The sequence below is a fragment of the Globicephala melas genome, chromosome 9, assembly GCF_963455315.2.
Source record: "Globicephala melas chromosome 9, mGloMel1.2, whole genome shotgun sequence".
Lineage (NCBI taxonomy): Eukaryota > Metazoa > Chordata > Mammalia > Artiodactyla > Delphinidae > Globicephala > Globicephala melas.
In genome coordinates this window covers 83,140,251-83,164,920 of record NC_083322.1, presented here as the reverse complement: position 1 = coordinate 83,164,920, position 24,670 = coordinate 83,140,251, and the positions used below count along the sequence as shown (strand labels likewise).

The 24,670-nt window shown below is 35.9% G+C and overlaps 1 long non-coding RNA gene across 2 annotated transcripts in view; it reads left to right on the top strand.

Moving 5' to 3' along the window:
* The window catches only part of LOC132597795 (uncharacterized), a 319,492-nt gene that overhangs the window by 28,610 nt on the left and 266,212 nt on the right, over positions 1–24,670 (top strand). For both annotated transcript variants that reach the window (XR_009565121.1, XR_009565122.1), the window contains exon 3: positions 20,675–20,763. This is a non-coding gene — a long non-coding RNA (uncharacterized lncRNA). The remainder of the gene's footprint in view (positions 1–20,674; positions 20,764–24,670) is intronic.

Sequence of the window (24,670 nt, the reverse complement as noted above, 5' to 3'; positions counted from 1 at the left end):
CACAATCACCACATATTCAGGCACACATATACATTTCTAACAGAGTTTATAAGAATAATTACCTTGAAATCAGAGGAAATTGATTTATTAAGAAAGACTACTTGAAGACTATTGAATGGACAGTAATGAATGATAGGTATGTCTTATTTGAAAAAAAAGTTACTTGAAGCTGATTTATGGATTTAAAACGTCAACATTGCAAAATATTAAAAGTCCATGCTCCTACCCTGGTCAGGACTTTTCAGATCTTCTTCTCTAACAAATTTCAAATATTTAAAATATAGTTTTAAGCAAAAACTGTATCACTTGGAGTCTTCCAAGAATGTAGCTGGCCATTCTAGAAGCTATAAATAAGAGAAAATTGGCAAAGTCTAGATCACTGGTTCCAATGGAAATATAATTCTAGCCTTACAATTCTTAAGCTTAAATGTGAGGCACATATGTAATTTAAAATTTTCCAGTAGGCACATTTAAAAGTATAAATAAACAAAATTAATGTAAATAATACATTTTAACCCAATCTATAAAAAGATTAGCATTTTAGCCCATAATCTATATAAAATATTAGTATCGAGATAATTGACATTTTTAATAGCAAAATTTTAAAAATTTAGTGTGTATTTTACCCTTTTAAGACCATCTCAGTTGTATTATCCACATGTTCAGTGCTCAATAGCCTCATATGGCTAGTGGCTACCACATTGGATAGCACAGGTCATACTGCATTGATTACTATGATGCATTGATTTATGTAATGGATATAGTATGCTAATCTGGTGAAAGCAAACACCAACATTTAGGAATTTCTAGTATGTGCTAAACACTGTGTGAAGTACATTATATGGATTATCTCATTTAATGCACAGTAAACCTATGAAGTAAATAAATACTAATATTATTCATATTATTTCCATTATATGATTGAGAAAGTTGAGATTAAACACATATTCCAATGGACTACAGCTAAGACCATGCAGAGCAGAGAATCAAGCCAGGCTTGACTGCTTCCTAAACCTTTACTTTTAATTACTTTATACCATACTGGCTGCAGTTTGGATGACGGCTGGCACTAGGGTCATGGCAATGTGGGGGAAATAAGTTTGAGAAATATTCAAATGATAAAACCAGCAGGATTTGGTGATGAGATATATATGCAGGTTGAGGTAAATATCAAGGGCAGTGTGGGTTTGGGGATTGTACAAATGGTCAGATGTGTGACTATTGCTGAGATAAGGAATATTAGAGGGGGGTCGATTTTGCGAGAAGCTTCTAAGTACTCCATACTTCAGATTCTGAACATTGCTACCATCTTGGTAATTATATTAAGCCTCTGCTAGCAAATGTGAATTTAAAAAGACCCTTCATTTCTGCTAGTTGTTAGACTAAACAGCAGAGAAAAGGAGAAAAATAATGTATTAGAATAAAATAAAAGAAAGCCTCTATGACCACTCCCTTTTACAAATAGGAAGAAAAATGATATAACTGAGAAAATAATTTATAATTTATTTGGACTTAACAAACTTTTTCCAGATCAATAATACAGATGAAATTTATGGAAAATAGAAAAATTTAAATTGTTACTGTTTTAAAATTTAGGGGATAAAAGCAGATGAATGCCTCAATAAATGGATTAAAAATAATACCACTTAAGTACTGATGTACTCTATCTCATCTTCACAACAGATTTTCAGTGTGAAACCTTTCTAGATATGAGTGAGATCTATGCTGCAGACCCAGTAACATACGGCTCAACAAGAGCTTTTATGGTATTTATGATCAATTTGAATGACAAATAAAGCACTATGGATTAGAGGTAGGCACACCACTTTATCCCACTGTTGTTAACACAGTTATTTATGCCTCTTCCTAGTTTCTTGATTCTGGCTACTTCATCTTAACTCATGGTTTTTCTGATTCTTTGCCCCATAAATTTGAATTCCTCAATGATGAGACTGAATTACAATTTTCACATTTGGCTTGTAAGGTAGGGATCTGAGATCAAGTAAGGCAGAAAATTTGGGGAAGAGGGCTGGAGGGATTGATAGAGTGAGAAAAGTTCTGAAATAGCTGCTCTGAGGAACAGCATAGGGAGGTAACAAAGTATGGTTAAAAGGATTGTCAACCTGTGCGCAAGGCTGAAATGTACAGTCAGAACCCCGCAGATACCAAGGGATGACTGATTACATATGTGTACGAAGAAACAGAAGACCTCATCAACTGAACATGAGCCTCGAGATTTAAACAGTAAAATAAAGTTCCCAGGTAGTGAGGGACAGGAGGTGATAGGATCTCCTTTACATTCATTGAGTATATAACATTAATTGATTTCAGAGAAATTAAAGACTTTTCTTAATAAAAGCTACTCAGGCAAGAGTTCACCTGAAGAGTAATATTTAGCTAAGATTATTCATAAATAGGGGATTCTGCTTCGTCTCTGTAGCCCTCAATCCAGCTTTGTCATGTCTGTTGTTTGCTTCATAGTGCATTGATCTTTTGTACGAAAATTTAGTCTAAAATGATACAATCTTTTCATTCAGTAACTACATAAAAGTGCCACCAAAGTAATTCACACCTCAAACTCCATTCTGACACTGTAACTTTCTGTGCTTCCTGCTGAACCAGAGTAGATTTTTAACCAGCATGGTCCAGCAGGCTGACATAATCAGAGTGCTTTTTGAACATTGTTTGTGAGCAGGGCCTACCATGGAGTGAGACCAGTGAAGAGGTACTTGGCAGTAGTCTAATTATGAGGTGAAAAGGTCTATACCCAGGTAGTAGTGGTGACAATGGAAAAGCTATGTTAGCCAAAAAAAGTTTTCTAAGAAGAGGAATTAGGGAAAAAAAAAACTGACGTATTTAATGTGGGTGTTAGGGATAAGGAAGAAGTCAAAGGTGATACAATTAGAACCTAACATGTGATCATAATTATACCATTGGTAAGAGGAGAAACTGGATTGGATGTGCCTAGAAAAGTGTTGGAATAATGTAGAGGAGTTTAGACAAATTGTTGTTGACAGGATGATGGATGTTAGGTGGATATCTCGAGGTTACTTATATTTGCCATCATAGCAGTAGGAGAAATGATAGGCATTCGTAGTACTCAAGATGTGCTGAGCTTCCCAGGTTGCATGTATTCCTTTTAATCCAAAAACTTAATCTTTCTTCATATGATCTCACTCTCTGACATTTCACATACCTTTCAACTTCTCAAGGTTAACAAACAAAACTCTTATCATCCTTATTATATCTTATATCTCATAAATGTGTGAAATCTTCTAGTGTCTCACCAGCTAAGACATGTTCTTATAAACTGAGAAACCCATTTATATGGATCTAATGGAATCATTTTTACCACAGAACCTAACAGCAAAATACTCTTGAGTATACAGAACTTCTTTCATGGAACTCATTACTTCCTGCCCTGTTTCATATGTTTTTCTAAATTTCTTATCTCTCTATATATAGAAGCCATATATAAAAAGCTATATCTGTTTACTTCCTACTCTCCCAATCACTACATCCTACACCAGTAGTAACATTTAGCTGGCATTTGTAATGTCAGGATTGAATTAGGTAAGAGACGTCAGAATAAGTTTTTAAGACTCGTTTGCATAATTGTCTTAGTCACTTGGGAAGGTAGTGAACAGAAAGCAGAGGTAAGTGCACAGAGCATAAGAAGAAAGTCAAGGATGCAGTCTTGAAGAACACCCACATTTTGTGGCATTGAAGAAGAGGAAGACCTTGTGAAGGGGAGAGGAGAAATAAAGGGATAAAAGAATTACCAGTATATTTTAATGCCATAAGTAAGATCAGTGTTTCAAAAGGTAGTGATGGAATATACAGTTTTCTCTTTCTGAGCATTCAAGAGAGATAGGCCCTGAGAAAAATCATAGATAACTTTGATAAAGTGGTTTTATGGAGTGTAGTGGGAAAAAACCACATTGGAAGGGGTTAAGGAATGAATGGTTGGTAAACAGTGAGAGGCATCCGTTTGATAGTTCATAAAAACTCATAGATCGGCTGTAGAAACCTCACAGACCACATTAATGTGCTCTTTTATCACACAGAATAATTTGAAATTTCATACAACATTAGTCAGGAAACTGAGTTCTGTTCTGTTACTATCAGTCTATTCGCAAGTTAAGGCAAGCTGTTTTTAAGTATTTCACTTTCTTACCTAAACTTATCCCCAATACCTAATTAAAGTGAAATTGGGGTTATGCTTATGTACCAGTGAAAGAAAATTACCACTTAATGGCTATTTAAAGTGTTTTTATTAAATTTAGAAGTAAATATAATTTTTATAAATTCCTGAGACTTTTATGTAAATATTAACTAATCAAAAGATCCTTAATTAGGTGGTGAGAACAGATTTTTTATTTTAGAAAACATGGTCATTTTCAGGTTACTGTGAAAAAAAACTCTCAGGAAACTCAGATAAGACATATTCCTTGTTTACAAGGATCTCATAATCAACTAAGAATATAAAGTCAGACTGCTAAATATGTATTATTATAGGAATAATGAGTTTGTCTCCATTCTCTAGTCCTATTAATATCCTCATACATCCTCTATTCTACATCCAGTAAATGGTGTGGGAATGTTTTACTTAAGAATTATATCAATCCTACAGTAAAAGATAAAGCAATTCTTAAGCTTTTGTTAGTACTCATTATTGCCAAAAATGGCCATTAAAGGCTGACAGATCTATTGCTTGAAAGGGTAGTTGTAATGAGCTCCACATTTCCTAGGCACAGAAAAGAACCTGAGAAGGGGTTAGAAGCAGAAGGATGTACTACTAATTGAGTACTGACACCATTCACATCATAATGTAAAGCCATTTCTCCACTGTGAAAGAAGTATTCAGAGGAAATTATTGTTTTGAGAAAATGTTTCTTTCTTAATATGCCTGTGGGGTGTGTTATTACTGAGGATTAATATTTGTCCACAGATGATGGCTATGTATGGGTGTGTGAATGTGTGAGTCAAATGTAGCATGTGTGTGTGTGTGTGTGTGTGTGTGTGTTTGGTACAGTACTTGATGACCAGGAAGAATGAGAAGGCATGTACTGAGAGAGACACTGGCTTGCCAATACCAACCCTAGAATGTTCTTCTGAAGCCCACTTGTTCCCAATCATGGTATTATTCCACACTTAGTAACTTAGATTCTGAGAACTCCATTACTACAAATTATCATGTGCTGTTGTTTGCATTGTTGAGAGTTGGAAGAGCAAGAGGGCATTTTTAGCTTATGAATCTCCAGGACTGTTACTTCTTTCTCACAGCCCCTCGGAACAGTGAGTCCGCAGAGGGGTAATTTTAAAAAGGCTTCATTGTTCTTATACTACCCTTTTCCTCACAGAATCACCAAAAGGCTATATGGTGACTGTTGACTTCTTGGTGGCTTATTAAATGAAATAACAATGTAGGAAGAAGTTTAAAATCATAAACTAAATAGGACATTATCCATGGTTTCCCAAAAGTCTTATGGTTTCACAGGAGGTCTCCTCACAGGCCAAATCTGGTTTAAGAAACTTTAGTTCCCTGTCTCAAAGTCAGTTGCTTTATCTCTCTTCTTCTGCAATAAAAAGAAAAGAATGGACAGAGATGCATCAAGAAACAATAGTGCCTATGGGTAAAGAAGGAAATACTTTGCATGCCAAGGAAGTTAAGTGGATGTTTAGAAGATTTGGAAACTGAAGACTGTCTGAAATTCTAGCTGAGGATGATTATTATGGACAATGTTTGTGCCCCCCAAATTCATATGTTGAAGCTTCAACCCCTAATGTGATTGTAGTAGGGGCTTTATGTAGGTAATTCAGGGTAAATGAAGTCATACGAGTGGGACCCTGATAGGATTAGTGTCCTTAGAAGAAAAGACAGGAAGAGAGGTCACTTGTGCATGCCCTTTCTCTCAGCCATGTGAAGACACAGTGAGAAGGTGGCCCTCTACAAACCAGGAAGAAAGGTGTTTACTAGGGACCAAATCAGCCAGCACCTTGATCTGGGACTTCTAGTTTCTAGAACCGTGGGAAAATATCAATACATTTCTACTGTCTACGTCACCCAGTCTGTGGTATTTTGTTATGGCAGTCCAAGCTGCCTAGGGATCTTCAACTCACAAAAGCAGAAACCATTCTGGATGGCCTTGTAAAAGGTAGGACTAGTCTCTTATTGAGGCATCCACATTGTTCAGTCCGTCCAGATGGTTCCACTTATTGTAAAATGTGCTTTCTGTGGAAGCATGCTTTCCCAGACATAGAAAATAAGCATCAACTCTCCTTGTCAAAGGATCTTCCTGTTAATTTACTTTCACATTTATTTAGCACCTGAGACCACAAGTTTCTTTGTTTCTTTGTTTTCCTCTCCCATGTCTATAATGGGAGAGGATAACAAAAATAAAAATCAAAAATCAAACCATAGTTTTATTTGTGAAACTAGTGAATTTTAGAGAAATTGCTCCTTTTAACTTATGTGTATATTGAAAAATTCTTACTCACTGAATAAATTAAATGTTAACCTGGTAAGTCAGGATAAAGATTTGTTTGAAGCCAAGTTTCCTTTTTGATTTTTGGAAGGAAAATTCCTAGAAGGATGTTATCATTTTCAGTTGTGGGAATAATAATATTGACACAATAATTTCAGTAACAGAAGTTAAAAATAAAGAGATAAATTTAGTAGTTTAAAATGCATGAATTATATTTAAGGCTTTACAGAAAAAAAAAAAAACTTTTTCCCCCACATACATTAAGTGTGAGCATACATAGTATTTGGAGATGGTCATTTTTAACTAATATTCTGTTCTGTCATATAGAGTTCCAGGAAGAATACACTAACTATATTACTTCACTAATCTTAGTTTTTGCTTCATATAGATTTTTTGTCAAATTCATTACCTTAATGTTCATTTAGTACAGATGACAAATTTACAACTAATGAGCATCAAGAATTTTGTAGTACCTGCGTACTACATCTAGCATTTGGGGGAGAGAGAGAGGATGGGGTAAGAGAGGTAAGAGATGCCATGCTGCATTAATAGAATGCACTGTCACTTCAGGGATTATTACTAAGTGGAGGGATTACAATCATGTTCATTCATGTTTCTTTTTTTATTTTAAGGAAAAGCAGAATGATTATGACGAAAAGCTTTTACTTGTGAAAATTTTACTCAGCCTACTTATGAAAATCACCCTTTTTAATATTAGTTTCTTTTTTTTTTTACATCTTTATTGGAGTATAATTGCTTTACAATGGTGTGTTAGTTTCTGCTTTATAACAAAGTGAATCAGTTATACATATACATATGTTACCATATCTCTTCCCTCTTGCGTCTCCCTCCCTCCCACCCTCCCTATCCCACCCCTCTAGGTGGTCACAAAGCACCGAGCTGATCTCCCTGTGCTATGCGGCTGCTTCCCACTAGCTATCTATTTTACGTTTGGTAGTGTATATATGTCCGTGCCACTCTCTCGCTTTGTCACAGCTTACCCTTCCCCCTCCCCATATCCTCAAGTCCGTTCTCTAGTAGGACTGTGTTTTTATTCCTGTCTTACCCCTAGGTTCTTCATGACATTTTTTTTCTTAAATTCCATATATATGTGTTAGCATACGGTATTTGTCTTTCTCTTTCTGACTTACTTCACTCTGTATGACAGACTCTAGGTCCATCCACCTCACTACCAATAGCTCAGTTTCGTTTCTTTTTATGGCTGAGTAATATTCCATTGTATATATGTGCCACAACTTCTTTATCCATTCATCCAATGATGCACACTTAGGTTGTTTCCATCTCCGGGCTATTGTAAATAGAGCTGCAATGAACATTTTGTTACATGACTCTTTTTGAATTATGGTTTTCTCAGGGTATATGCCCAGTAGTGGGATTGCTGGGTCATATGGTAGTTCTATTTGTAGTTTTTTAAGGAACCTCCATACTGTTCTCCATAGTGGCTGTACCAATTCACATTCCCACCAACAGTGCAAGAGGGTTCCCTTTTCTCCACACCCTCTCCAGCATTTATTGTTTCTAGATTTTTTGATGATGGCCATTCTGACTGGTGTGAGATGATATCTCATTGTAGTTTTGATTTGCAATTCTCTAATGATTAATGATGTTGATCATTCTTTCATGTGTTTGTTGGCAATCTGTATATCTTCTTTGGAGAAATGTCTATTTAGGTCTTCTGCCCATTTTTGGATTGGGTTGTTTGTTTCTTTGTTATTGAGCGGCATGAGCTGCCTATAAATTTTGGAGATTAATCCTTTGTCAGTTGCTTCATTTGCAAATATTTTCTCCCATTCTGAGGGTTGTCTTTTGGTCTTGTTTATGGTTTCCTTTGCTGTGCAAAAGCTTTGAAGTTTCATTAGGTCCCATTTGTTTATTTTTGGTTTTATTTCCATTTCTCTAGGAGGTGGGTCAAAGAAGATCTTGCTGTGATTTATGTCATAGAGTGTTCTGCCTATGTTTTCCTCTATGAGTTTGATGGTTTCTGGCCTTGCATTTAATATTAGTTTCTTATATGAACATATATGTTTCAGCACATTTAGAAATGTTTAATCAAATTTTTCTTTTTATCTTTTACTGTTTAATTGAATCAAATGCAACAAAAGTTAATATCAAAATATTTTTCTGTGCTCTTCTTTTCTGCTTAAGATCATTTCCCCTACCACTGAAGATTGTTTAAAAATTATTATGGTAACTTGCATACACATAAATGGATATTTGTCCATTTAAATGCTTTTTACCCCGTATTTTGTACTATATATGAATGCTACAATTAAAATAGTTTCTCATTAGGGAGACAATATAGTGTTTACAGATGTAGTCTCTAGAGATACATTGTCCAGATTTTCATTCTACCCCCAATTCTGTCACTTCTCAGATAAGTGGTCTTAGGCATGTATCTCAGTTTTCACATCCATAAAACAGGGGTAATAATTGTGTATCTCAGAGGTTGTTTTGAGGTTTATTTGGATTAGTGATTGAAAAGCACTTATGATAGAAATGCTTTATCAGTATTTGCTCTTATATTTCCTTAAATACAAGCATAGAAGAGCAATTGTCCTTTGACCTATGGATCCTTAATAGCTGCATTTATGAGTAAATGACTTAGGGTCACCTTTTCTACATTTTGAAAGAGTTTATTTAGAATGACAGTTGTGGTTCCATGGAAATTTGAACGAACATTTCAGGAAAACTGTTCTAAAAATTGCAGTCTTTGGGGGATGAAATCCTTTCCCCCCCCAATTTTATCCATAATTGTTTATTGAGCTCTGTTCTTCTTTCTTAGATCAATTTTGGACATTTAAATTTTTTTTTTTAGAAAAAATACACAGTGCATTTCATCAGTGTATTAGTGCTTGCACTGCCATAACAAAGTACTACAAACTGAGTGGCTTAAACAACAGAAATTTTTTCTCACAGTTCTGGAGGTTAGAAGTCTGAAATCAAGATGTCAGCAGTGTTGGTTCCTTCTGAGGACCATAAGGGAAAGATCTGTTTCAGGTCTCTCTCCTTGACTTATAAATGGCTGTCTTCTCCCAGTATCTTTTCACATTGTTGTCCCTCCTGTCTCCCTCTCTTCATGTGGCATTCTATTTATAAGCATACTCCGTATGACCTCATCTTAAATAATTACATCTGCAAAGACCATATTTCCAAATAAGTTCACATTCTGAGATACTGGGGATTTCCTAACATATGATTTGGGGGGGATACAATTCAACCCACAATTATTAGTATTGACAAATATTCTCTTATTGTGTTTTAAATAGTATTATATTCTTAAAAAGTTTTCCTTATTTGTATTTGCTTTCATCCTCTAATTTCTTTAATACATTTGTGAACATTTTCTCATAGGATATTTCAAATGTATGCATAAATAGGGAGAATAGTATAGGGAATCCCTATGTACCTGTCACCCAGTTTCAACGATTATCAGATCATGGCCAATCTTGTTATATTTATACCCCTGCTCTCCCCCAGTCATGTGCATTTTCTAAAGTAAATTCCAGATATGGTACCATGTAATCTGGTACTGTTTTTTTATATCTCTAAAGAAAAAAAAAGAACTTTAAAAACATAGCCACAATACTAATATTAAACAAGTATTTATTGAAGAATTTGGCCTGTGGAATTTACTAGATTGGAATTTAGTGATTATATCCATTGGGTGACTTAAGATGTTCCTTTGTTGCCTGCTAGGCCCTGAAACAGATAATTCTATCTAGAGATTGGTTTGAAATTTAAAGATTTAATCATATTTAGGTTCAAATTTTGGGGGAAAATTCTTTATGTGTGATGTTGTGATATTACCATCCATCGACCTTGTAGAAGGTGCTTCTACTGCTCAGCATCACCATGATTTAACCCACATTTCATTTCAGCCACTGATGCAGTGGGCAGTTCAATGGGAAATCAAACTTATTGGCTCTTATAGCATCTTAGCTCAGGCACACTGCATGCCTTTTCACCTGCTGTCAGGACCTTCCCTGAAGCCATGGGAAAGTGAGCGAGAGGTACAGAGAGGTTAACTCCTGAGGATGGAAGTTGCCCAAATTCTCCTATCTCAAGAGAAGCTTATTTAAGTTTGCTCCTGAGTCCTTTTAAAAACAATTTAAAGATCAAATTTATTGAAACATTATTTGCATGGGAGAGTATGCTCACATTTTACCTGTCCAGTTTGATGAGTTTGGGCAACTATAAAAACCCATATAACTACTACCCCAGGCAAGATATAGCACATTTTTATCATCCCAGGAAGCTCCCTTTTGCACTGATTCCCTTAGGAATCAGTCTGTCTGCTCCCCACACAACTATTTATATGATTTCAGTTCTAGAAATTCATATAATGGAATTTTACAAGATATACTCTTTTGAGTCTGTCTTCTTTCACTCAGTATAAAATTGTGAGATTCAACCACATTATATGCAGGTAGATCATTCCTCTTTTTTTTTTTTTCATTCCTCTTTTTATTGTTGAGTAGTATTACATTTTATGAATATATCAAAGTTGGATGCATAGTCACTTGGTGCTCCATAGTCAGGTACTCACTACCAGGTCTTAGTAGTACATCATAAAGTGATTTTCAAAAGGTCTATAACTCTCTGTTGCATACAGCATGGTCTTGCTCTAGGACTCTCCTGATCTGAGTTATGACTCTCTCATTGGGACTAGTCATAAACTCCACGTCGCGTCTTTTCCCATCACTGATACCTCTAATACCACAGAGACTACAGGGAAGCTTGCATCACAGCCTGAAACTTTTTAAATAATCATTTATTTTGATATAATTGTAGATTCACATGCAGTAACAAATAATACAGAGAGATCCTGTGTACCTTTCATATTGTTTCTCCTAATGATAACTTCTTGCAAAGTTCTAGTAAAGTATAACAATCAGGATATTGACATTGATTCAGTCAAAATACAGAACACTTCCATCACCACAAGGATCTCTCATGTTGCCCTCTTATAGTCACATCCACTTCCCTCTCACTCCCATCTCCCTAAGCCCTGGAAACCACTATCCTATTCTCATCCCAACAATTTTGTTATTTCAATAATATATAAATGGAAATATACAGTATGAAACCATTTAAAATAGGCTTTTTTCACTCTTCATAATTCCTTGGCAATTAATCCAGGTGATTGTGTGTATCAATGGTTTGTTCTTTTTCGCTGAGTAGTGTTCCGTGGTATGGGTATACCACAGTTTGTTTAACTATGTTGAAGGATATCTGGATTGTTTCCAATTTGAATGTTATGAATAAGGTACCATAAGCATTTATACAGGTTTCATTTTTGTTTATTGTGAACATAAGTTTTCATTTCTTTGGGATAAATGCTTAAGGGTGCAACTGAAGTATCATATGGTAGTTACATGTTTAGTTTTTTTATTGTTTTTTTTTTTGCGGTACGCGGGCCTCTCACTGTTGTGGCCTCTCCCGTTGCCGAGCACAGGCTCCGGACGCACAGGCTCAGCGGCCATGGCTCACGGGCCCAGCCGCTCCGCGGCATGTGGGATCTTCCTGTACCGGGGCACGAACCCGTGTCCCCTGCATCGGCAGGCGGACTCTCAACCACTGCGCCACCAGGGAAGCCCTACATGTTTAGATTTTTAAAGAAACTGCTAAAATGTTTTCCAGAGTAACTGTATCATTTTATATGCCAGATTGTCCACATCCTTGTCAGCCTTTGGTGTTGTCACTATTTTTTATTTTAGCCATTCTGATAGGTTTGTAGTGATATTTCATTTTGGTTTAATCTACGTTTCCATCATTATGGAAATCTGCTAATGATGTTGAGCAGCTTTTCAAGTGCTTATTTGCCATCTGTTTATCCTGTTCTATGAAATGTCTAATCATGTCATCTCTTGACATGACATGAGTATTGTTCCAATAGTCTTTGAAATATTTGAGTATTTTTCTTTCCTGGTATACAGTTACCAAATTAAGTAGCTGTAGGTTCCTTTAGGAAAAGACTGGGAGATTTATGACCATTTATACCTGTCATGACGTTCAAGGGTTCTTCCTCCTGGGGACTCTACCTTTCTTTTAATCAATGAATTCTGAGTCCAAAAACTAGCAAGGGACCATGACTTTTTATTGGGGCACCTATCCTCAGACTTCTGATTATTCTTAAAATCTTTCCATTTTATAGCCTGTGTTGTATCCTTGTTCACTGTCCATCTAATTTGCCCCTAGGAAAGCTGTGTTCTAACCATTTCCACAAATCTCTGCTTGTCAGGCTTCCCTTGCCATCCCTCTGACCTCACCACTCATAATAATTGCATCCATCTGGCTTCTGTTTTTTCTTGCTGCTTGGGCTCTATTATTTTGAGATTATATCATAACTGTTGCTATTATTTCACCCTGTTCTATAATGTCATCTTCTATTATTAGCCCTAGCCTACAGAGGAGACACACACCGAACTTTAAAAATGATGCAGGTACCCCTCTCACTAGCATATTGCTTATAATTTTGGTAAATATTGTGAGTTTTCTGGCCCTATATGTTAAATTCATTCTAGCACACCCACTTCTGTTACCTTTTAAATACCTTTTGCAATTTTCATATGGCAATTCAGGCATATTTCCACTTACTTAGTATGGGCCATTATATTTTCCATGCTTCTAGGAGCTGTCCTAGTAGGATGTTTGTACTATCTCTTTGACAGAGAGTTATATTCTGTATCCCAGGAGAGGATACGTTGATAATTTTTTGTATCCAACTTTATGTTCTGGCCCTCCTGATAAATATCCCTCAGGGTCTAGTATCCAAATATACTCTACTGGCTTCTCCTGCCACACGGTGGTTAGGTCCTGTGGCTCTTTTGAAGTGCAGTTCCTTTCCTTCTTTATTTGACCCAGTATGTTCTTCTTGGTCAGGACAGATTTTAAGGAATGGTTTTGTGGGGAAGAAGCCTCTGCATCTTCTTTAAGCAAGAGAGACTTGTTATCCTTTTTTTTTTTTTTTTTTCCTAACAGAGATGTGGGCCATTTCTTCAGGCTCAACAAGTCTGGAGGACTTTGAGAATTACAGAATTTTTAGGGACATCAATCAGACATACCCATTCCATGTGTGAGGGTCCTGTTATTTTCCCCACAATGGTTCTGACCTAGGCATAGCAGTTTCGCCTTAGCTGGGAGTTCAACCTTTGGAGTTTAGCTAATCTGAGGATTAAGTTCTAGGGCTGGTCCTCAGTTTTCTCACTCTATTGCCTCAAGAGATAACACCTCCTTGAAAGCTGCCAGGAAGGCAGTTGGCCTTTCATGCTTAGTTTTTAATTCCTGATTAATCACCTCAGCTATACATTTTCTTATTCAGAATGATCAAATTTAGGCAAGTCAGTCAATTGCACTGTTCTTATAGTTGTGGTTTCTCCCGTGTTTCTTAAGCAGTGTATACACTGCACCAGCTATTGCTTTCCCATCCTTCAGTATGCCATGCCAGTACAACGCTAGCAACAACTGCAGTTTTAACAATTGCCCTGTCATGTTGTGCCAGGGGCTATCTGTAGTCCATTCACAGTTTGCCATCTGGTAGGAGGAGTTATCCAGCTTCAAACTCCCACCCAAGTTTTGCTCTCTGAACTACTCCCAGCACTGACACAGACTACATTCCCTGGGAAGCAGACTCTGTGATGGAGATTAGAATGCAAGTGGTTTTATATGTTTATAGGTTTATTGATATCAACACCTTAAAGAGGAAGGGAAGGAAGCAGGATTTTGCAGAGGGAGAAGATGAACAGAATCCAGTCTCAGGTGAAGCCTCAGCTGCCTCTCTGGGGGCTCTGGGGGAGATGTGAAGATGGGTTGACCGTGCAGAGATGCTCTGAGTTGGAGTAGTAGAGAAAAGCCTTTCCACCTGGAAAGGAGGTATGTGACGTTGGGTGAGGTGACCTTCTTCAGTTACCTGGTGGGACTGACACCTGAGGGCTATCTGCCAGACCCTCTCTTAGCAGTTCATTTAGCAACATATAAAGGATATTATTCCATAGTGATATACATAGATATTTCTCATTCCATTTTCAAGTTGCATACTACACCATTATATGCATATACCAGGGTTTATTCAATTCATTCTCTTTCAATATATACATTTCAGTCTTCAAGCATTAACAAGTAGTGCTACTACAAATAACCTAATAGCCTTATGCTTATATCTTTCTGTATGTAACTTTTGGATAGACTCATAGAACTTTTGGATAGCCAGTCAAAGGGTAAATATATATACAATATTGCTAGATATTTCCAATATCCTTTTCATAGGCATTTTACCACTTTGTAGCTCCAGCAGCGAGTAATGAAGGTGACTATTTATTCACAATCTCACCAACAGACTGTGCTGTTAAACTTATGATTTTACAATCTGACTTGTGAGAAATGGTATCTCGATGTAGTGTTAATTTGCATTTCTCTTACTATGAATGATACTGAACTTCTTTTCATATGGTTAAGAATCATTTGCAATGTTAGCTGCCTCTCCCTATTTATAGCTCATTTTTCTATGGGGTTGATGGTCTTTCTGTGTCTCTTTTTGTTTTTTAAAAGCTCTGTATACATTATAGATAGTAACCCTCTGTCTGTAACATAAATTACAAATACTTTAAAAAATTTTTCATCTGTCCTTTAGCTTTGCTTGTTGTACATTTTGCTATGCAAAGTTTTATTTTATTTTTATGTAATCAAATGCACCTATATTTTCCTATATTGCCTCTGGATTTTGGTTAGAAAATATTTCCTCACTTCCAGTTTATAGGGTAATTCACACTTGATGATTTTTGAGGAGTCCAGTCCAAGCTAAAAACCTATGTGTGATCTTTCAGTCCCAAACACAGGCAATTATAAAAGTTTACCTGGCAGGTCATATGGGGGGAAGCTGCCTTCCTCACACCAGACTTGGTGCACAGCCTGGAGAGATTTGCAGTTAAGGCTTTAGCACCCCTACGCCTCCAGCCTCCAGTGCTCTTAAGCATATCTGCATTTATAGCCCGAAAGCCTCCATTTGGAGACCTCCTTGGCTGAAAGAGGGGCCAGGCCCAAGCGTTTCTCAGGTACCTCTGTCACCCATATCAGGGGGCCCTGAAGACATTTTTCTCCATTCTGATACAATATTCAGTATTTTTCCACTCCTAGCCCTTCCTTATCTTCCTCCCCTGATCCCCAGGTCTCTATAAAGACAGGTACCTTTTGTTTGGGGCTCCCTTAGCACTGAGAAGATTTTGCCCCGTCTGCATACTCGCCTGCGCTGTTGCTAAGGGGAAAATAAAACACTGGGGAAGGTGGTGCTTTTTCCTGTTTAGCCTCTTGCTTAAAATATCTCAATAAATACCTTGTTTCTTTCATTTTGACTTGTCGTGCCAGCTGACTAGCTCAATACCTGGCAGCTCAGCTCTCCCAACTCAACTATTGACAATTTTAAATACTTATATTACTTCAATTTTTGCATTCATATCTCTGATCCATTTGTAATTTAGCCTAATTTTTAGCATGAGGAATGGATCCAAAATTATATTTTTCTATAAAACCGTCTTGTCACTCCATTATCACTTATTTAAAAGAATGCCTTTTTCCTCCAAATTTGAAATGTTTGGTTGGCCAAAAAGTTCATTAGGCTTTTTCCATAAGATGGTACGGAAAAACCCGAACTAACTTTTTGGCCAACCAATATAACCTTTAAACTAATCATTTGTTGGTGCTTAAATCTTCTGCCTGGAAGTGAAACACACTGCTTCCAATCACAGATATTGGCCAAAGCAAATCACATGATGAAGCCTGATGTCAACAGGGCAGGATGGTATAATCCTACCCCAGGGAAGAATAGCAAATATTTATAAACAATCATAAAATCTACCACACACCCCCATCTCCATCTGTGCGGGTGTGTTCCGCCAGCCCCCCCCTGCAAACTAATAAATGAGGAAAACGCTGTTAGTTTTCCATGTATTCTTCTAAATGTTTTTATGCTTAATCAAAGATAAATATTAGTGGTGATAATAGGCATCCTTCTCTCGTTCCTGAATTTAGTAGACATTCTTCTGGCATATTTAGTAGAGATTTCTAAACTCTTGGGTGGAGATTTTTCCATTTAGCATAATGCTGGATTTGATATTGAAATAGATACATTTTATCATTCTTATTTTACTGAATATTCAATATTGCCAAATTCTAAATTTTCAACAGCTATGGAAATTAATATGATTTTTCTTGAGATCTACTAAGAGAATGCATAATGTTAACATATTTCCTAAATTTGAGCCCTTCTTTTATACGTTATGTAGTCTTTAACAAGTCATCATTTATTATTACTTTAACATGCTTCTGAATACATGTGAGAAATACGGAATATATTTAAATTATTTGCCACAGAGTCTGGCACAAAGTAACGTTCAAACAATATTAGGTATTATTATTTGCCTATATATTCTCCCCTATTTCCATATTTCCTTTGTTTTACATATTAATTTTAAATCATCCAGACTTTAATTTAGCTTACCATGGAAGAGATGTCCAGTTTTTCTTTCTCCCTTCCTCCCTTTACCCCTCTCTCCTTCCTTTCCGCCTTCCTTTCTTGGCTGTCTGCCAACGGTTAGTTGAATGTTTTAACAACCTGTATTGACTATTCCTTCATTTGTCCCTTGATTTGAAATGCTGTCTTCATCATTTCTGAATATACTTGGTTTCGTTTAATTGATGGGCTCGTGCCACAGCACCATATTAACTGAATACTACCTCAAGCTCTTCCTATTTTTCTCTTACTTCAATGCTGTTCCTAGTGCCACAGTCCATCTCATGGTGAAATACACCACTTCTCACCACTCTCCTTCTCTAGTGTTGTTGGTATTTGCACTGTCAGTATGAATGTTTTAAAAGTAATTAAATTTGGGGGGAGTCAACATGAAGAGATAGGGAGTAGAGAGAAGGAGGGGTAGAATTCCAGTCTGTTTCCATGCTGTGGTGTAAGGGTTGGCTACTTTACATTCCTTACTTTCCCTGGACCCTGAAGACAGGATCAGACAGTTGTTTAAGTCAACGGCTTACTCTACCTTTCTTAGAGCTACTATTAATCTAGTTCAGAGTGTAGAACATGTGCAATTCCAGAATGCATTTCAAAAATTCAGCACAATTAGTGATGCATTTAGGGACATGATATTTGGCACATGATCTTTAGTATCTTCAGTCCAAATTGTGCTCTCAACTGCTCTCTTTTTATGAATTTTTATAGGTTATTTTAATAGAATGTTGGAAGAGTTTGAATTATTATAACTGCAATCACTATAACTTGAAAATTCCATTACTTGTTTATAATGATAGAAATCAATGAGCTATTAAGGTTTGCCTAAAGCCTGTTACCAAACTGTACTTTAAGTTTTATTGGAAATTAACTCTTTGACTCAATCTCCTCAGATATATATACCTGATGTATGTACACACAAAATATGTATTTAAACCTTTATTGAGTAAACTAAGAGCCACATCTCACTAAAGTATTTTTAAAAATACTTTGCAAATGTGTGAAATGCTTTGTACATTGCTGTTCTCTAAACAAAAATTTTAATTAAGTATCCTCCTTAATGTCATTTGCTAAATCAGCAGATCCCCAGAACAGGAATCCTTGCATTCCAAGGAACCAATGTACATGTGGGACAAGATGAGCGGCATGTCACTTGCAATGGCATGCTGAGGAGTGTGCATACCAAAGTAAACAACAGAGTGCATGGCCCTGATTCGCATTTCGTAGGTTTTCTTCTCTAAATAAAATTATCTTAGAGCAAGGAACTAATTTACGCATATGTTAATATTGTGGTCTATTTCAAAAAGTTTTCCTCAGCTATTCCTTTAGTTTAGAGGTTTTCAGTATCGCTCTGTATAACAAATTCTGAGTGACATTGAAGGAGAATTGAGTGAGAAAGCAGGAATATTCACTTACACTATATATCCTTTTTTTCCCTACTGTTTGGGTTTTGGAGCTGGGCTCAATATAGTTATTATCCCAGTGGATTTGTGATGCTTCATAGCTCTTGATTCCTTTCATGCATCTTTTCCTAAAAAGTTATGGTCTTTTAAAAAGAATGCTGAATCATAAAAATCTCAAGTGATAACATGAAGTGAAAAGATAAAATTGAAAACTTTAAAAAAAATAAAATTATAGTCTTTAAGATGGATTTTATATAACCTACTTGTTGATCATAACTTTTGCCTTTATCATTGTGTTTTTGATGTTTGAATTAGTTTTCCATGTCTGAATTAGTTGGGGCCTTTACTAAAGTATGTGACAAAAAATGTTTCAATGTTATGAGAATAATTTTTCTTCATTGTAGTGCAAGACTATTTTTACTTTCCCCCACTTCTGAGGTTTTCTGTGTTTCAAGAAATTATCATATTCAAAGTCGCAGAGAAACATTTGCACTTAGGGCAGTATATGTGAATCTAACATTGGTTTACATATTTGAAACTACATCCAGTGTTTTCATATGTATGGCAGCTTTAATATACAATGGCAGATTGAAGTCAGTGATCTATTTTCAGTGGCAAAAATGGGATACTAAGACTATGGTGACAAATTGAGATTTGCCATTTTGCTGATGAAGATTCTGACATCTACAGCAGGTATGCCCTCTTAAAAATGGGCAGTTTTCCATTTTGTTTTCCCTGTAAAGGCTGACCAGTATTAGTCAGATAAATAACAGAGATAGGTACCATCAGTTTTACAGAACAGAATTCAGGCTGCTTTGGTTAAAACTGCAAGCAGTTTCTTTTTCTTTGTTCACGTATACAATTTTTTTTCCTTCATTTGCAGATTTCTTTTTCAAAGTCATACCTTCCATACTTAAATTTATAAACAAATTGGGACCAAAGATAGCATTAATATAATAAATTATGTTGAAACTACTTCATTTCTCTTTTTCTCAAACAAGAAATTTTATATAACAGCAACAAGAACAAGAAGAAAAACCTAAAGTTTGATTCCATAAGCTTTGTACTGGTTGTGATCTCATCGTGCAGCTGCAAATATGGAGGGAAAACTTCTTGTTATACTAAAATAAAAACACCAATTGGATAATCAACCTAAAAATATTTTTGGATTCCATTTCTACTGCCTGTTAAACATTTATTCCTAGGGACTCTCCTGGCCACTCAAATTCACTCTAATATCTCATTTTTCATCTTACTTCATTCATTCCTCAATAACCTTCAAGCTACTTAAGGGAAAAGACTATGCCCTATTTATCTTTTTATCCATGTTGTCTAGCTCAGGGCCTAGTACATAGTAAGGGCTCAATAAGCATCACTGAATGAATAAACCTGACTCTTCTCCTGGATTGGTAAATTAAGTTTAATGTACTGTCACTCTTTCAGGCTTCAAAACTCTTTGCAATCTTTGCATCCTAAATTCAATCAGTTCCTAAATTGTATAGATTCCAAATGAGAAATATCTTTCAAATATAACTTTTTATCCATTCCCACTGCTAGTTCACTAGTTCAAGATTCCATGGCTTCTCTTATACTAAAGAATTAGTTTTATGTTTTCCCCATTTTCAATCTGTCTCTTTCTCAATCTCTTCTAAGCACTTTGGCTAGATAAATTATTCCATAAGCACAGAATTTACATATCACTTCCTTACATGGATACTTTTAAGCCTCTTTAGTCTCTACAGAATAAAGTTTAATCCACTTTGCATTCAGAGATCTCTGTAATGTGGTCTCAATCTCTTTTTTACCAAGGGACCTAGAGATAGTCTATTATTCTTTCCATCTCTCTGCAATTGTAAATGCCTCATGTGGTTTAGGGAACAGCAGAATGACCTTCCCCAAGCTTAAGGCTGGCTTTGATTTTTTTTTTAACATAATTTGGGTTAATCTCAACCCACCTGTAACAAGTCCTGGAATATTAGTTCTCATCTTCTGAGATAAATATATGTCATTCATTAAAAAACAAAAATAACCTGAATTTCACTATGATTGAGAATTTGCTGGTATAATATAATCACCTTTGCATTAGGTCGCTTCAGTTCTTTGGGAAAGTGCAGCTCCACTATCAGTTGAAGCTGCTTTTTCCAAGTTGTTCACATCTTGGAGGTTTACATGCCTTACATTTCTTGAACTGTCCTTCCCCTGACTTGAAACTCAATGCCTTCATCAAATCCTCTCTCTGTCACCTTCTGCAGATCTTCAAAGATGTCCAATACTTCTGCTGTAGCAACACAGTGCTTCATGGAATCCTACAGTGATTGTATCTACGAATTCACTGCACAAGGTATTTCTCCAGTTTTTAATTTTTCAAATATGTTATGTTATGCTTGAGAAAGATTGTGAATATTTATGGAAACAACACTATGACAGTTTGGGGTTTTTTTTCAGACGTGGCAAAATAACATGGACAAATAGATGTCCATGGCTAAGCCTATAACTTTTAAATATGTATCTCTTTCAGTGTTCTTTATCACTTCCAAATTTTTTTCTAAAGGCTTTTTTAGGTCTCACACACTTATCTACTTTCTTCAGAGACTTTTTCACTTTATTGGAAGACATTTTCACTCAACAGTGTGGGGAAGATGATATGATGATGCATCATGATTTAATCAATAGGATCATCAAAAGTGATCCTAGCTAAGAAATAGTTTAGACATAACTGCTTCATTGTATTTGCAAATTCATTAGAGCAGGGTTTCCTATTCAGCTGTCAAATTCTGAATAAAATGTTCAAGTTATTATAGTAAATATTTGGATAGTGATAGTTCAGAGAGAGTTATTTCAAGCTGCAGGTTTTTTCACGATTTATTCACCATATTCTTAACTGTGTCCTCTTTGTGGAATCTCTCTTCCAACAGTTTCCTTCCCATTGTGTTTCATATGTCCAAAATCCACTTGATTTTTATGGTTATGTGCCATTTGCTACATTGCATTTGTTTCCTCCAGTTGGAAGAGAACACTTTTCTTTGAATTTTCCTGACCTACTAATCCATTCATTCATTCATTCAGCAATTATTGTCATATGTTGTATGCTAACCATGATCAATTTCAGGCTACCAATATAATGTCACTGAATGCAGAATGTGAAGACATAAACACAATTCCACTCCAGGAATACCATGGAAGTTACCAAATACTGCAAATTAGGGCTGTCTATTTCCCCAGAAAGACAGTTTACAGAAATAAGATTACATATATATACATATATATGCATATATATATATATATATATATATATATATATATGAGATTTGTGAATAAGAAGGCTCTGAGATGGTAGCCTGTCTACTGTGTTGGGAAAACAGTGAGGATGACATTACAGCTGGAACAGAGAGAGAGCCAACAGAGTGTTGAAGATAAGGTTAGAAATGTAAAAAGGTGTTTCACCTGAGGCCTTGTATGTCATAGGAAAAATTTTTCTTTTTACTGAGTGACTAGGGGAAACCATTGCATGATTTTGAGCAAAGGAGTGACCTGTTTTGGCTACTGTGTGAAAAATAGATTGACACAGAGAAAAAGCAGAAGCAAGGGGACCAATAAGTAGGGCATTGACTCAGGCAAGATATCACAGTGTCTTGGAACAAGCTGGCAGGAGTGCAGATATAAGAACTGGTCTGTTTTTACAATATATTTTGAAGGTAGAATTGGCAGAATTTGTCAATGGATTGTTTGTGGGGTGGAGAAAAGAGGATTAAAGGTGGATCGAAGAGTTTTGGGATGAGCAACTGGAGGAATGAGATGGGAAAGATTTTAAGCACAACATATGCTGTGGAGAGGGTGGGGATATCAGGAGTGTTAGGTGCTCATTTTATACATGCTAAGTTATCCAAAAACCTGATTGGACTGAGTTCAGGGGAGAATTGGAGAAGAAAAAATTGTAACAGCAAGTATAGCTAACTATAGTGTGGAAGCCTGCATGATCTGGGAATTGTATAGTTTGCTTATGAGCAGCAGTGAGGAACTCCTTCATTTAGTGGTCATAAATTCAAGCGAAGCCAGTGAGATTCTGCATTTTTCATCAGTTCTGTCCAGTTGTGTGGATGCAGGCAGAGAGCGAGGGGATATAGTGACGCCGGGAGAAAATTTCCTGTGTAAATACTGCAGAATTTAAAGTTTATTCTTAGATCAATAACTATGTCTACAAGGGCTTTTCAAGAGGAGGTATGGCTCATTTAGGGATGGATATGATATGTAGAGTCTTCCTTAAATAGAGGTCAATGTGCAAGTTTTGATCCTGAGGAAAAATAATTGTGTTGATCATAGAAGCTTTTTACAAGTAATATCCATTTTATCCCTGAGGTGTTCTAAGCAGTCTCTTTCTCCTTCTGCTTTTGGACTTACACAGAAATTGTTTTCTTTTTGTCTGGTTTTATCTCAGTTCATTATTTTTAGTTTACATTTCATAAAATCAGAGAATGGTTTAATACGGTGTAATGCATTTTAATGGTGCTATGATTCAGTGACAGTATTTTGTTTTTATAGCTCCATGTTACATGCCATTGATATGGGCTTAACCTAAAATAATGGTTGCACAAGCAGAGGACTGTGACTTCAAATCTCATTCACCACTACTCAATGAAAAAATTCCTATATTATTTAGATAAATAATATGTATTAAAATACAAAATAGGCATTCATTTTGATCACAAATGGTTGAGAATATTCCAATTTTAGCTTATCAAGGCCTTATAGTATTTTATTATTTAAAATTCATAGTACCACTTCAAATTAGCACAATTAACATGCACATTTGAACTAGGCAATAGTTCCAGACAACTATCCACAAACAATTATTTAAGACAAACCAATTATCTAATGATTCTTTCTTTGTCTCATATGGGTCTATCAAAGACAGCATGCTCTCAGAAATCAATTTACAGCTATTTTATTTTTCATGTAGAACAATTCACAATTTAACAAGTGATGGGTTTTCCCTTTTGTAGTGGTTATTTACTACCATTACTCAGAAGGACATTTAATTACTCCTGAGGCTTGAGTCATTAAAAAAATTTCAGAGGTTGAAAATGCTCTGCTTTTATTTATCTATATATTTAAACAACATTTATTTAGAACCTACTATGTTCAGATATTGATTTCCCACATTAAAATTGGACTGCTCTCAAAATACATTAAAATTTGGTAGGAGAGAAATACACTCACAAAAGCAATTCAAGGGAGTAAACCAGGCAGTAAGGGGAGTGTGGATGAGGTTCAGAGTTGGAATGCTGGTGTTGAGTGAGGGCAGTTGTTTTTCTAAAAATCTGTCACGTCAGCATGCTTATGTTAGAAGTTATTCCAAGCTCGCTAGATATGTTCAATATATCTTCTATCAGTGTTATATATTTAATATCAATTATTAATTACACCATTTTGGACCCCATATAATTTAATTTCAACAAAATCTAAACAGAAGAAATAGCCCTAGGAGTAAAACAGTAATAAAGTTTAAGGTGATTCATCTGAATCTACATGTCTTTTAGCTGATAAATATAAATTGGAGTATTTGGCCTTTCCCTGTTCCAATCCACTACCTGATGTAAAATGATTGTCCTTAAATTCAAATCTGATCCTGTCATTTTCATCTCAAAATTCTTCACCAACTTTCCAAGAAAAGTTCCAAGCTTGTTAGGCTATCCTGCCCAAACTTACCCCATCACCATTGCTGCTACTACTACTACTACCACTACTGCGATATACACACAAACATACATGCACATATACTCTATCAGGATAAATCCTCATTTTTATTAATGATTGGGCATCTTCTCTTAGAAATCTTTCCTGACCTCTCGGTTTGGGTTGGACTTCACACTCCAAATGTGTTCCCATTGTACCCTGTTCACAACTTTTTCATTATATTGGAAATGCCCTTTTATGCATCTCTTTTCCTTACTAGATTTCTTTTTAGTGATTTTTGTAATGAGTGTGAATGATTAATTTTATGAGTCAACTTGTTTGGGCCAAAATGCCCAGATATTTGGCCAGAGTGATTCTGGATGTTTCTGTGAAGATGTTTTTTGAATGAGATTAACATTTAAATTGGTGGACCTAGAGTTAAGCTGATTATTCTCCATAGTGTGGGTGGGCCTTATTCAATCAGTTGAAGGCCTTAGTAGAACCAAGACTGACCTCTCATGAGCAAGAAGGAATTCTGCTAGTAGACTGCCTTTGACTCAAACTGCAACTTTTCC